The sequence below is a fragment of the Petaurus breviceps genome, unplaced genomic scaffold, assembly GCF_028583685.1.
Source record: "Petaurus breviceps papuanus isolate PSGF00001 unplaced genomic scaffold, PetGlider_PUasm1.0 37, whole genome shotgun sequence".
Lineage (NCBI taxonomy): Eukaryota > Metazoa > Chordata > Mammalia > Diprotodontia > Petauridae > Petaurus > Petaurus breviceps.
The window spans coordinates 32235231-32250504 of record NW_027186296.1 but is presented as its reverse complement, the minus strand read 5'-3'; the positions used below and the strand labels follow the sequence as shown (position 1 = coordinate 32250504).

The 15274-nt window shown below is 41.4% G+C and overlaps 1 long non-coding RNA gene across 1 annotated transcript in view; it reads left to right on the top strand.

Annotated features, from left to right (window-relative positions):
* Positions 1-14957, top strand: part of LOC138168522 (uncharacterized) — a 178609-nt gene extending 163652 nt beyond the window's left edge. The window contains exon 3 of the long non-coding RNA XR_011170117.1: positions 14620-14957. This is a non-coding gene — a long non-coding RNA (uncharacterized lncRNA). The remainder of the gene's footprint in view (positions 1-14619) is intronic.
* Positions 14958-15274: the final 317 nt, after the last annotated feature.

Sequence of the window (15274 nt, the reverse complement as noted above, 5' to 3'; positions counted from 1 at the left end):
GAGGAAGGAAGGAAGGAAGGAAAGAAGGAGGGAAGGAAGGAAAGAAGAAGAAAGGGAGGAAAGAAGGAAGGAAGGAAGGAAGGAAAGAGGAGGGAGGGAAGGAGGGGGAGGAAGGGAAGAAAAAGAGAGGGAAGGAAAAAAGAAATGAAGGAAGGATTCTTTTTTTTGTTAAATGTGTCACTGATGAAATTTTTGAGAGTTATGTGTCTCTAACCTCATTTTCCCCATAAACTCTGTGATTTTTATTGTGCAGTTTTGTATAGTGAGGTGCTTTTGAGGAATTCATATTCTGACTATATATACTTTGTATCTCCTTATATATACACAGGCTATTTCTCCCAAAAGCTTCCTGAGGGCAAGGACTCTTTTTTATTGCATCTCCAGTAACTAACACATAGTAGATAATAAATACTTGGCAACTGAACATTATAAGTTATTGTTATTATTATATAGAGGACCATATTATAGAAAATGTTTATTTTTGCAAGAATTGCTATTTTTTTTTGAGGCTGCACCATCCAAGTTGGACTAATGAGCCTTTACTGGCAATGACTCCAAGAATGGAAAAAAACATTCTTTCTGTTCTTGTGGAGCCTTTGGGGCATCATAGAATGTTAGAGCTGGAAGAAATCTCAAAGGTTGTGTAATTTTTCCCATTTTACAGACGAGGAAACAGATCTAGAGAAAGAAAGTGATTCATCCAAGGTCACACAGCTTGTCAATTGCAGGGAGCTTAAAGATTGTCCCCTTTCTAGTGAGAGAATGACAATTACTGTTTGAAGTCATTCTCAGTTTTATTTAAACTTGGAGAGGGGAGACTTTTCTCCTCCTCATGGCCCCCTCTTTTTACTCCCCATCTGCATGTTAATAGACATGCCTGCTTTTTTGTGTGTTTTTTGAAAGAGTAGAGATATTTCAATAGACTGGAGCCAGGGCAGACTGAACTATTATGGTCTCTGGCCTACTTGAACCCAGACTGTCTCTCCAGACGGCAATGAGAGAAAATACTTGGAGTTGGTCCCTATGGCTCCAGTGCCCTATTCTGAAACTAGCAGATGGCCACAAGAAGCCCAGGGCCAGATGACTCAAGGTAGCACATGGCCTTCTTTGTTCAGAATGTGTAGCACACAAGGGGCTGGCTCCCTTCCTCTCCCCTCCCCTCCCTCCACTCAGGCCACTCTGAGCTCCCTTAGTTAAGATTTGAAGCCTAGGTTTGCTGTTGACTCAATGAATGAACTGTCAGGACCTCCCTACCTAAGTTAAATTCTCACTCAGTTTGGTGTTCACGAAGAAGCATCATGATGTGTTGAGAAGAGCCTAGGTGTGGACTAGGAGTCAGATCTGTATTCTAGGCTTGGCTCTGTTTCCTTACTAGCTTTCTGCCTTTGGATTAATTCCTTATCCAGGCCTCAATTTCCTTATCTGTATGTTGTTATTCAGTCACTTCAGTCATGTCTGATTCTTTATGACCCCATTTGGGGTATTCTTGGCAGAGACACTGGAATGGCATCCCATTTCCTTCTCCAGCTCATTTTGCAGATGAGGAAACTGAGGCAAATAGGGTGAAGTGACTTCACTAGCATCGCACAGTTAATAAATGTCTGAGACCGGATTTGAGCTCAGGTCTTCCTGACTCAAGGACTGTCACTCTAGTGAATCACCTAGCTGCTCTGTCTGTAGAATGGCTCGTTGCTAGCCATGTATACATTATAAAGACAGGAGTTTGGGAAAAGAGAAATAAGCATTTATGTGAAATCTATTATGTGCCAGGAACTGTGCTAAATGCTTTACAAAAAATACTATCCTATTTCTTCTGGGACAAAGAGGCAGAAGGCAATACCTCAGTGAGGCTCCACCTAAAGCTTATTGTCTCTTGTCCACGGCGGCAGGCTCCCCCCCCCCTTTAATTTTCTTTTGCTTTTTTTTTTCGGAGGGGCAATTGGGGTTCAGTGACTTGCCCAAGGTCACACGGCTAGTTTTTTTTTCAGAGTTAAGTGCCTGAGGTCAGATTTGAACTCAGGTCCTCCTGACTCCAGGGCTGGTGCTCTATTCACTGCACCATCTAGGCACCCCCCCCCTTTCATTTTCTTAAAGAATCTTGGTGTTAGAAAAATCCAGGTGTTTCAGACCCAGATATTTATGTAAGGTTTCTTTGATAGAGCTCCCTGAAATGGGTTTGGGGGCATAAGATCCACATAGAAGTGTTAGCAATTTCAAGGACTTTCTAACCCTAAATCAGATAGAGGCTTAGGATAAGTATATGGATCCTTCCTAGTAGAAAGAATTAGCTTCAGAGACAAATTAAATGCCTCTGGTGTCTCTGTTTAGTTGGTTAGGTATCATGGGTTCCAAAAAAGTTTGTCTCTTATAGAGCTTTTGAAGATAAAAGGTACCCTTAGCTAAGATGCTGGTTACTGACAGGTCTCCCTTTCTCTATGGAGAAATAGCAGCAGTGTGTTGGGGAGGGGGGTGTGGGGTTGGGGAGTTGAAGAGGGTGTTTCCCGAGTCTAATATTGAATGTATAAAGAGCTTGACTCCCTAAAGGAGCTGAAGTATAAATCTCTGGGCTCTAAGATAATCAACAGATGACAAAACCCACTCTTTGTCATATAGAGAAGAAGTGATACCGCCATTGAAGCCAAAAGTTGAACGCTCCGTGACTGTGTCTGGCAGAGCAATGACTAGAAGTGAGACCAGTGGGAGTAGTTCAAAGGCACTCTCAGGCACATCAATGGTCTTGAAGTGCTGGAGGCATGAGTTTACTCTTTATACCTTTGCATGCCCTGAGAACATGTATCCCCTAGATGTATGTCCTTCCATATATGTCCTTGTCATACATGCCCTTAATGTGTTGGTCTGCATCTCTTCCCTGGGTGTGTCCACTTTTCCCACTAATGGAATATGTATTTATAAAATAGAATTATGGAGAAAACATTTACTTGCTACCTTTCTTATTATACTGCAGAGGTGGGGAACCTGCAGCCTTGAAGCCACACATGGCCCTGTAGCTCCTCAAATGCAGCCCTTTGACTGAATCTAAATGTCACAGAACAAATCCCCTTAATAAAAGGATTTGTTCTGTAAAACTTGGACTCAGTCAAAAGGTTGCACCCAAGGACCTAGAAGGCCATGTGTGCCCTCTAGGCTGCAGGTTCCCCACCCTAGCAAAAGCCATCAAATGCCTTTATTTCTGATTTAATTAAGTTGACTAGCAAAAATAAATACATAAGTAGGGGCTCATAGCAATAGTTTATGGGTAGAATTGGACGCACAAAAGATCTTGAACCTGGGGTAGTTTTCCAGTGGAAGTTGTGTGTGTGTGTGGTGACCTCTATATCTTAAATGAGGGGTTCCGATTAGATAATCTATTTGACTTCTTGTAATATTCTACAATTCATCTCTTTCCCATATGGAAGGCACATTAGATTAACCTTCTCCTTTTACAGATGAGGGAACTGAGGCACAAAAAGCTTACATCACTAGGGTCACACAAGGAGCAAGTGACAAAGGCAAGGTTTGAACTCAGGAAGATGAATCTTCCTGACTCCAGGCCCAGTCACCTAGCTGACCTAGTAAATGAATGTTATTTCATTTCATGCTTATAACAACCCTTGGAGATAAGTATCCCAGTCCTCCTTGGGATCCCTTTTAATGGATGAGGAAAATGAGTCCCAGAGAAGTTAAGTGACTTTCCCAAGGTCACACAACTAGTAAGTGTCAGAGGCAGTATATGAACTCCTAATCCAGGAATCTTTCTACTACACCAGACCATTCCAGTTTTAACTTGATTTAATTTGAATAACCATTCTGTTTTGGGGCCTCAGTTTCTTTAAGTGACAAGGGTACCCTGGAGTACCATACCCTTCCCCCATTCTATTGGCCTATCTTGGAGATGAAAGGGTTGGCCCCTCATAGCTCCCAGCCTTCTGAAGGACACCTGAAAGAACCGCACCAGGACAAGCTGCCCCTCCCCTCCCCTCCCCTAGGTCTTCTGGGAACTGCGCACTTCTTTTTAAGGAAGAAATCTGATTGCCTTTACTGCCATGAAAGGATAGAATATGCAATCACAGTCTAAAACACACTTGAAGATGCAAATGAATTCCAGAGACCTCATTTCTCTCAACCTCTCACCAAGGCTGAGGCATGCAGGTTCTCATCTTGCTGGAAGCAAAAAGAGCTAATGGGGTGGGAAGGTTTCTGGGAGGACAATCTACCCAGTTCTTGTCAGGGTTCAGGACAAGGAGATCGGAAACTGCAACATTTTTTTCTTTTGGGAAATAAAACTCACACCATTTCTTCCCACTGAAATGTCCCCCTTTCCTCCCTTTGCTTGATAAAATCGTGCTTGTCCTTCAAGGTCTAGCTCAAATCCCACTCCGGAAAGACCATTGAGTTTTAGATAGACCTGGATTTGAATTCTGTCTCTGCCACTTACTAACTGTATCACTTTGGGCAAGTCAATCTCTCTGGGTCTCCATCTCCTTAGAAGAATTGCACAGATGACTTCGAAGGTCTTTTGTTGCTCTAGATTCCTGATTCTACAGTCCTGTGGAGTTTCTCTTGACTGTCCCACCCTTTCATGACATTTCCCTCCTCTGAACTATCCTGTCATTGGCAAACCAGCATTAGAGCTAGTTGTGTATGTGTGCTCTTTCCCCTGTTAGACTGCAAAAACTCCATTGGGCAGAGAGTGTCTAAGTCTGATTTAATGTTTGTATCTCCCTCAGCATTTACTGCCTCTACGCCCTTATTTGGTACTGAGTTATATGTTGTCCTGTTTTTCATTAGAGGATAATGAATTAAACCTGATTTTCCAACCAAGTTCTTTCAGGGTGGGGACCAGGCTCTCTCCTTCTGTCTCCTAGAACAGGAGCAGGACTGTTTGTTGAATTGAATTGAACCAAAACTCCAAATATTTTCTCAAAAAGAAAACAAACATCAGCATACCCTCCTTGATGGATGTACAGCTGTTGCTTTTTCTGGCTCAAGATCATAGCCCCTACTCCCTTATGACACGAGAACCAAAGAATTTAAGTTTCTTAAGCCATTCAGACTATGTAAACATGTAGGAGGCCATTGAGGACTCTCTAGAATGCTTCTTAAACTCTGGGTTGTGACCCAAGAGCCACAGTTTAAGAAGTGTTGATAGGGGTCTTGAATGGAAAAAGTTTAAGAAGCTCTGCTCTAGATCAGGCCTTCTTATCCTTTTGAGTATCATGGTTGCCTTTGGCAGTCTGACGAAGCCTATGAGTCCATTCTATTAATCGTTCAATCAATAAACATTTATTAAGCACTTACTATGTGTGGAGAACTGTGCTGAGCACTGGGGACACAAAAAGAGGCAAATGACAGTCCCTGACCTCCAGGAGCTTACAAATGAACAGAAGAGACAACATACAGACATATATTATATATGTATATATGTATATCTATATGCATCAGGAAATGCTTGATTTCAGTTACGGGTTAGTGAATGTAATTTTCTTTTTCTCCATCCAAGTTTCACAAACCCTCTCAAATCCCTAGGTTAAGAACCCCTCATCTAGATGAAAGAGATGGAATGAGGTTGACTTTATAAATTGTAGCTTCCTGCACAATGACATTCCCCAGTCACCAGGGAAGAGCTCAGTTCCCCTCCCTCCCATTGCTGACCATCAACTGACACCAAAACCTTCCTCGAGCTGCTCACTGATGCCTGAACATTCTCTATCAGACGATATAGATTTTGGGGCTCTGGTTCCAATCAGAAGCCAAAGGCTTCATGTACGAATGCCCCCAGGAAAGGAAATGCAGTGACAGATTTACAGGTAGGTATGCAAGTGACTGACATTGAATCCTTTCCCTAAAACAGACTTGTGGGTCTGGAAGGGTGGAGCATGAGGCTGATTCTGCAATCTTGCCGAGTCTCTCTTGGCTGTGGAGCATGGTATTGAGGGGGAAGAGAAGGAAAAAGGGTGTGGGATGGAGGAACTGGGCATAGTGACTTGGGTAAGTCCCTTCTTAAGCTTCAATTTCTTCACCTACACAATGAGATTGGGCAGCTACATGGGATAGAGGGCTGGGCATGGAGGAAGACCTGAGTTCAAATCTGGCCTCAGATGCTTATTAGCTGTGTGATCCCAGGAAAGTCACTTAACCCTGTTGCCTCAGTTTCCTGTCAAACCACTCCAGTATCTTTGCCAAGAAAACCCCAAATGAGGTCACAAAGAGTCGGACAAGACTGAAATGACTGAACAACAAATAGAATGAAAGAGTTGGAGTACATGATCTCTAAACTTGCTTCCAGCCCTGATATTCTCTGGTTTTATAATTACAGATTAGTTCAGGCTGGATTAGTAAGGGAAGGCTTCATAGAGGTGGTAAGAATGGAACTGGGTATTGAACAGTAAGTAGAATTTAGATTAGCAAGGAGGAGGAGGGTTTGGGAAAGACATTTCAAACAAGCCATAGAGGTAGGAATGAGCCTGATATGCATCAGGGAGAGTAGCACTTGGCTTGCCTAGAACAAGACAGTTCATATTGGAAGAGAGAAAACATGTATTTATTAAGCACCTACTATACGCCAGGTCTTGTGCTAAGCACTTTACAGATATTATCTCATTTGATCCTCACAACAACACTGTTGGGGAGGTACTATTTTATTCCCATTTTACAGTTGAGAAAACTGAAGCAGATGGAGGTTAAGTGACTTGCCTAGGGTCACACAGCTAGTTATGGACTGAGGCTGGATTTCAATTCAGTTTTTTCTGATTCCAGGCCCAGTATCACCTTGCTAACTCACTTAACTGTTAGGAAAAGGATGCAAGTGGAATAGGTTGGGTTGGGGCGGATTGTGAAGAGACTACAAAAATTGTTAGAAGAGTTTGGACTTGACTGGGTAGTTTTTAGGAAAGATTAACCTGTCAGTGATATAGAAGATAATACTAGTACTAATAAACTAGCATCCACACATTGCTTTAAAGTTTACCAAGGATTTCCCACATATTATGTTAACTTATCTTCATTACAGTCAGATGAAGTAGATGCTAAAATCTCCACTTTACAAATGAGGAAACAAAAGGGAAAACTTTGCCCAGGGTCACAAAGCTAGGAATTCAATCATTTAATTAGTATTTATTAAGTGTCTTCTATGTAGCAGACATTGTACCTTTTAAACTCTGGAGATTCAAAGACAGGCCACAAGCCAGCAAATGCCACCACCACCAGCCCACCCCTTCCCCTGGTCACACACATATACACAATAGTTCTTGCTTTCAAGGAGCTCAGGGTAATGGGAATTTGAATTCAGTTCTGTCTGACTGCAATCCCCCAAGGCTCCATCCATTGAACCACCCAGAATTGGAGTTGGAAGAGCGGGGAGACAAGGAGGCCAAGTAGGAGGCCATTCCAGTGACCCACATACTCAAAACTGCTTCCCTATTTGATAGCAGGATCAACACTATCATTATCTGAGTATGTGCCATTTCTCCTACTAGATTATAAACTTCATGAGGGTAGGGCCTGTGTCTGATTCAATTTTTGTATTTAGCACTTCTGGGCACATAGCTGGAGTTTAATAAATGTTAAAGGTGGAGAGACACACCTTTTAACTCCCTGGACCCAACAGCTTACTTTATAAGCAATGCTATGCTGGGATGGGGAGAGGCACCATCATGGAGAAATCCATACATAAATATGAATCTTGTTCAAAGCTGAAACTGGCTTAAAGTAGGTCATATCTTTCAGGGGCTCCCAAATGGTGGGGCTGGCTGATGGGATGTGACTGGCAGGGCTAAGTCGCAGCCAGAGAGAAGATGAAGTGATTCAGAGGTGATAGACAGAAGCAGCCCTGAGCTGACAGTCTGAGGCTGATTTTCTAATAGCAGCATTCTGAGTCTTGTCTAACTGCTGTTTGCAGCTTCATTCTGTCACTAGCTTTATATTTATATAATCTGGTCACATACCCCAAATCATCAAGCCAGCATCCCTGGATTATAGCTTCTGCCCCTGGCAAAAGTGATCAGTCGATAGGTTTATTTCACAATTCACCCACTTGTTTCCCTCCCTCCCACTCTACAGTACGTAGGACCTACATTCTACCCAATGTGGAATCCTGTTCAGACCTCTCAGCCTTATTCTCCAAAATTATAATTCTCTTCTCCCACCGCACTATCAAAACTTCCATTCTCTCAGTTTTCAACTAATAATAAAAGGAGAAAGAAATGTGAGAATGTGAGTAAGGTGTGAGTACATTATGTATTACTCCTCTTAGAAGGCCTCTTCATTTAAAAAAATGCCATAGGAGTAGTAATCCAATGGAATAAATATCTAATGGTGAAATTTCAGATACAAGGCAGTCCCAGAAAGAGAATCTGCTTGATGAGAAAGTTTATAGCCAAAAAGAGACAAGAAAATGTAGCTTACTTTCTTCTTTGTAAAGCTAGGGGGACTATGGGTATGAAACATTGCAAATACTATCAGATTCAGTTGATTAGTTTTGTTGAAGTGTATTTTTTCCCTTCTTTCTCTTTTCATTCCTTTCTCCCCCTTTTTAATAAAGGAAGGCTCATTTGGTAGGGAAGGATAGATTCAGAAACAAAGGCAATATAAAAACAAAAGAAACCTACATACACATATACACACACACTATTTAACACACATATGTCATATATCAATACATTACTACCGTAACCTGTACATTGTAACACGTGTGTACATACATGTATAAATATATGTGTGCACGCACCTATGTATATATACATGTATATACATTTGTGTATGTGTGTACACACACACATATTTATACTATGCAATTTATACTATGCCTGGTATAATGGAAAGAGCCTTGAAGTCAGCTGAGACCTGAGTTCAAATCTTTTCTCTGTCACTAGCCATATGACCACAGGTAAGTTATTTAGCTCCCAAGTCAGTTTCCTCATCCATAAAATTGGCTAATATCTGTAGCACCCACTTCTCAGGGTTCTTTTGAGAATCAAATAGGATAATGGATGTGAGGTGCTTTGCAAATCTTAATATACCAGATGTTACAATTAGAGGTGAGGGAACCACTCAAACAATATCCCATAAGAGGCTAGCTACCAGGAAGGTCAACCTGACTGGACCAGGGCGAGAGGACTCTCTGGGTCAGCAGTACTGCCTGTTTCTTGGTGATAGCCCCAGGAAGAGTTTTGAGTGTCTAGTCCCACTGGGCTAGGTCTATACCATTGCCATTTTCATGATCACCATGACGACTACATTAAAAAATCAAACTCAACAACCTCAAACTCCACACTCAATTTTACACAGATTCTGCAGCAACAAGACAGAGTTATGCAGAGCACATGTTCTCCTGGAGAAACACAGGCCCTTCTGCTTGAGGCTTGGCTACTGCTCCCCTAATATTGCTGAGCGGTCAGCAAATTATTCAATTTGTGAACAGAAACCCTTTTTCAGTTCTCAACCTAATGAGGCACTTCCCTGTTCTCATTTGGGGTCCTTACAGCATCACAGGGGAGTTTCTGAAACTTCAAATATTATTAGTCTTGAAACAGAAGAACAGAACCCAGTGAAACATTAAACTGCTTTCCCGAGGGACACAGACTTTCATTCCCCAAAAAGAGCTTGAGCTGTAAGTATAAATGCACCTGGGAGGGAAAACAGTGACTGGCCCATATTTATCCAAAGAGACAAGGAATGATATTAGATCAGAGAATCATAGATACAGAGCTGGAAGGAGGCCATCTAGTCCAGTCTTCCATTTTACAGATGAGGAAACTGAGGCCCAGAGACTCACCCCAAGTGACTCACCCAAGGTCACAAGATGGTGTCAGAGGCTGTATTTGAACCCATATCCTTTGACATCAGAGTCAGTGTTTTTTCCTACTTAGTTTGAAAACATACTTTATTAGGAGGTAAGGGAAACTCCAACTAGGTACCTAGAATCAGGAAAATCCAAGTTCAATTCTGGCCTCAGACACTTGCAACCTGTGTGACCTTGGGCCAGTCTCTTAACCTCTCCTTGCTTCAGTTTCCTCGTAAAATGTAAAGTTCATAAATGGAGTTCATAATAGCATTTATCTCTCAGGGTTATTGTGAGGATAAAATAAGATATTTGTAAGCACTCGGAACAATGCCTGGTACACAGTAAGTGCTTAATAAATGCTTGTTCCCTTCTCCTTTGTGGGTGGATGTGACAATGGAGTTACCAAAAATTATTTCCAAGTAGTCATAACATAAAAGGCCAGTGGTGTTTGCTTCGCCCCCCCCCCCATCTCTGAATCTTTTCCCCAGATTACACTGTCTTCTAGCTACGTTATACAGGATTGCCTCTGAAATGCCCCAGACATAAAACAAAACTAAATGTTCCACTGTCTCTTGGTTTCATTTATTTCATAGCCAGACTGTGAAAAGATAGATAAAGAATATGTTAAGAAACAAGGTGGGGGGGAGTAGGGCAGTGGACCCACGAAGGAGCAATGCAGCTCAGGTTCCCAGCTGCATCTGGCCCTCCTGCCTTTGGTTCCCCTTGGTAACATCCTCTGTGTTGCTGCAGCCCTGGCAAGTGTCTCCATTCACTGTCAGCGCTAATGAGGTCAAGGTCATGGGCACAGGCCCCAGACGGGTCAGTTCTTTTTTTGCACAGAGAAATGCTCTGTTCTATGACACAGACTGTAGCGCTGACATGCCCCCCTCTCCATCAGCTGTCTTACAAATGCGTGTTCCCATTTGCCTGGGAGTAACCCAAGATCAGAATCTCATTGAGGAAAAGGACCTCATCAGAAGAGAGGCTCTGGAAGGACAGTCCAGGGTTAGTTGGGACAGTGTGGTAGAAAGAGCTGGGCCTGGGAATCCGAAGATCTGCATTCTAGTCCTTGGCCTCTCATTAATTCCCTGTATGACCTTGGCTTCTTTGAGACTCCACTTCCTCATCTTTAAGATGTAGGAGCCGAAGATGGAATCTCCAAGCTCTCTTCCCACTCTGCGCGTCTGTGGCTCTTTCTCCCATACCACTCAAGTATCATAAGCACTTCTGAATAATGAAGTGTGTGGAGGGAAAATAATCTTCCCTCTAAAACAATGGATGTGTCCTGATTAGGCCCATAGGATCCCTGGAGGGAGGAAAAAGCATCTTCAGAGAAATGACAAGAAATTATGTCTTTCCTGTTTGGTCAGACGGTCCTGAGAGAATATGGAAAGTTCCTTTTTGGGGCCCCACAAAAGCACATCCTGGCCAGACAAGATCTCCTGGACAATGTTGCAATAACCAGAGAAGCAAGGCAGTTGACCTGTGGGGAAGGAAGGCAGCAGCTGCTGCCAAAAGTCCTGATGACAGCACCAGCCCCTCTCCCACTCTGAGGCTGCCTGTAGGCAGCCTGTAAAAACAGAGAAAGCCAGAACCTCTAGGCAAGTCTATTATGCTGTATTAGAGCTGTGTTGGAAGGAGAGAGAGGGAGAGAGAGAGAATAACAAAGCCAGGGAAGGCCCTTTCTTGGCAGTACCATGGCTCCAGGGGACTGTTGCTCATGGGTGGCTTTCCCTGTGTATCTATCTTTATTTGTTTCCCCCCTGTTTTATGTGTTGCTGGGGAACCTCATGTGCCAAACTGTGCTGTAAGCTGCCTGAGGCCTTGGGCACAGAGAATATGGAAGGCCTGGGTAATCATGATTTTGTGTCATACAGTGACAGCTTTGTCCTTGATGATGCCTTCCAAGTCCTTCTCTGTTTTCTCAACCATACCTGTTATGGCCTGACAACCAGGGCAGACGTATTAACCTAACGCTCAGTGGAAGGCCTGGATGGTGTAGGGATCTCTGGCATTGTCTAGAGAGTTCTTTGATTTCCTGTCCTGATTAGCATTAATCCTGATATGTCTAGTCTTCACAATGGGAAACAAAGCCAATATTTGCAGCTCCTGGCAGCCAGAAGCTAGGGGAGATAGTTCAATATCTTAACCTGTTTCCATGACACAGAATTGCAGAATCTGAACCAGAAGGGACCTCAGAAATCATTCGCTTTAACCCGTATCTGAGTAAGACTCCTTATCTGTGACAAATGCTCATTCACTTTCTACATGAGAACCTCTTATGATGGGGAATGCACAACCTCTCCTTTCGAATACCTGTCATTTCTTTTTTTCTTTTAAATAGTATTTATTTTTTTCAATGACATGTAAGGACAAATTTTAGCATTCTTTTGTTTAAATATAATTTTGAGTTCTAAATTTTCTCCCTCTCTCTCTTCTCCCTCCTCCCTAAGACAATAAACAATTTGACATAGGTTATATATGTGAAATCATGTAAAACATATTTCCATATTAGTTGTGTTATGAAAGAAAAAAACAGAACAAAAGGAAAAAAACTGTGAAAAAATAAAGTGAAAATAGTATGCTTAGATTTGCATTCAGATTCCATCAGTTCTTTCTCTGGATGTGGATAGCATTTTCTATCATGAGTCTTTCGGACTTGTCTTAGATCATTGTATTGCTGAAAAGAGCTAAATCAGTCCCAGTTGATCATTGCACAATATTGCTGTTATTGTGTACGATGTTCTCCTGGTTCTGCTCACTTCACTCAGCATCAGTTTATGTAAATCTTTCCAGTTAGTGTAAATCTTTTTTCTGAAATCTGCCTGCTCATCATTTCTTATAGCACAATAATATTCCATTCCATTCATTCACCACAACTTGTTCAGCCATTCCCCAATTGATGGGCATCCCCTCAATTTCCGATTCTTTGCCAGCATAAAAATAGCTGATATAAATATTTTTGTACATGTAGGTTTCCCCCCTTTTTTATGATCTCTTTGGGATACAGGCCTAATAGTAGTATTGTTGGATCAAAGAAAATAATTTCTAAGAAGTTTTTTTTCCTTACATGTAGCTTCAGTTTGCCCCTCTGTTAGTTGTACAAATTGTTTCTAATTTTGCTTCCTGGGGTCAGGTAGAACATGTCTAATCCTTCTAGACAACAATCTTTCAGATATTTACAAATAGCTATGATGCCCCACTTAAGTCTTCTCATTGCCTAGCTAAGCATCCCTAGTCCTTCTCAACCCTATATCACAAGGTCTTGAGTTCTTTCTCTATCCTCATCATCCTCCATCAAATGATGCCACTTCATAAATATCCCAGTTTAAATGTGGTCTATTGACTGGAAAGCAATCTGGAGTTATGTTAAGAATATGACTAAGATGTTCATGACTTTGGCCTATTATTAGACATGTACCTCTAAGAAGTCAAAGAAAGAAGGCCCCAGGTATCCCAAAATATTTATAGCAGTGCTTATAGTAGCAAGGAAACAAAGTAGATGACCATCAGCTGGGCATTCTGACACTGGCTCTGTGTCTAGGGGTTAGTCACCTAACCTCTTTCAGCCTGTTTCCTTGTCCATAAAATGTGAATGAAATTTGTAGTACCAACCTCTAATAGTGCTATTGTGAGGCCCAAATGACAGAATGTGTGCAATGTGCTTCATAAAAAATGAAAGGGCTTAGTAAATATTATTATTATATTATAATTATTATTTATTATTATTAAGTTATTATTATAAGTGTAAATATACCCAATAAGACAAATAGTAATGACATTATAGAAGTAAGGGTGAGCAATACAGATATTTGGATCGATCACAGGGTTGGGCCACTTAACAGTCAAGCTAAGCAGTGCCCAGGGCAGACTTCAAGAAGTCAAAGGGAAAGTACTAAAAGTTGGTTGATTCCTATCCATGATGGATAGAGGGGCTGGGATAGGTAAAGTGATAGCTAATAAGCAGAATTTGAACTTGGATCTTCTTGGCTAAAAGTCCAACACCTCAGAACCTATGCCACCCCAGTCACCCAACAATGATGACAGATCCCTGATACCTGTCCTAGCAGCCCGCTGAAGGTGACTTTGATCCCCACCTTAAGAATTACTCCTGGGGGGTGGCTAGGTGTTGCAGTGAATAGAGCACCGGCCCTGGAGTCAGGAGGACCTGAGTTCAAATCTGGCCTCAGACACTTAACACAAAAACTAGCTGTGTGACCTTGGGCAAGTCACTTGACCCCAATTGCCCTACCCTCTCCCCTCCAAAAAAAGCAAAAAATTAAAAAAAAATTTAGAAAAAAAAGAATTACTCCTAAAAGAGCCTTTCTGAGAAGGTATGTGAATATATATGCATGTATGTACTTACACATATATGTGCACATATGCACACACATACATATATATGTGTGCATATTTATGCATGTGTATATGTATGGGAATATATATACATACACATACACACATGTATATATCTTCTATCTATTTTTCTTACTAGGTGGAGGCCTTTTTACCTGGAAAGTAAAACATATTAGCAAGTACAAAGCTCTCTAACCTCTTACAACCCATTACTATCTGACAGAAAGCAAGACATGCAGGCCATAGAACGCCCCCTCAGTAAGTTTTGATGACTCAGAGGAGTTCTCAGCAGAAGACATTTCTCCTAACTCTTACAGCCACTGTACTGAGTGGCTATGTATGAGATCATTGAATGCTGGGGAAGAGAAAATTTTGTTATTTGAATATGATGGATTTCTTATTTTGAATGTTTCTTTTTTTTTTTTAATTAAAAAGTTCTGGGTCATTTCATTACCTGTGATTCACTTGTGTCTCTCTTTCAGAACAAGGAGTATTCAATGATCTGTGCAGGCCTCCCACAGGCTTGTTCTTCAGAATGGCCAGTTTGGATCTCAATGTCAATGCCTCTTTAATGATTGGTCAGTATGACCCAGAACACATGGGAAACAGAACCCTGACAGGGAGAGGGGAAACCATAGTAGTCTTTCTCTGGCCTTTGCATTCCTGATGGGAACTTTATAGACCAGTTTTGTATGCCAAAGGCTCAGGGAAGCAAAATAATAAAGCAAAAATAAAATATAAAAAAAAATAAAGCAAATAGTGAATCATGGAATGAATGAATGAATCAATCAATCAACAAGCATTTATTAAATGCTGACTATATGCCAGCCTTGAGAAAAATTAACCCCATTTAACTAATGATGGATATAAGAACAGGAACACTATTGTCAGAGTTGTTTCAATTCAATTGACAGTATCACTTATGGCCATTTTTATTTTTCAGTTTTGACTTTGCTAACCCAGTATGACAAAGATATTCTGGGGAACAAAGAGAACTATAAAATATGGTTCCCATCACCTAAGATAGTCATTCTCAATCTGGGTCATTTGAACTTGCTTTGAAAAATATTTTGATAACTGTATTTCAAAATGATAAGTTTTCTCTATAATCCTATGCATTTTATTTTATACATTTAA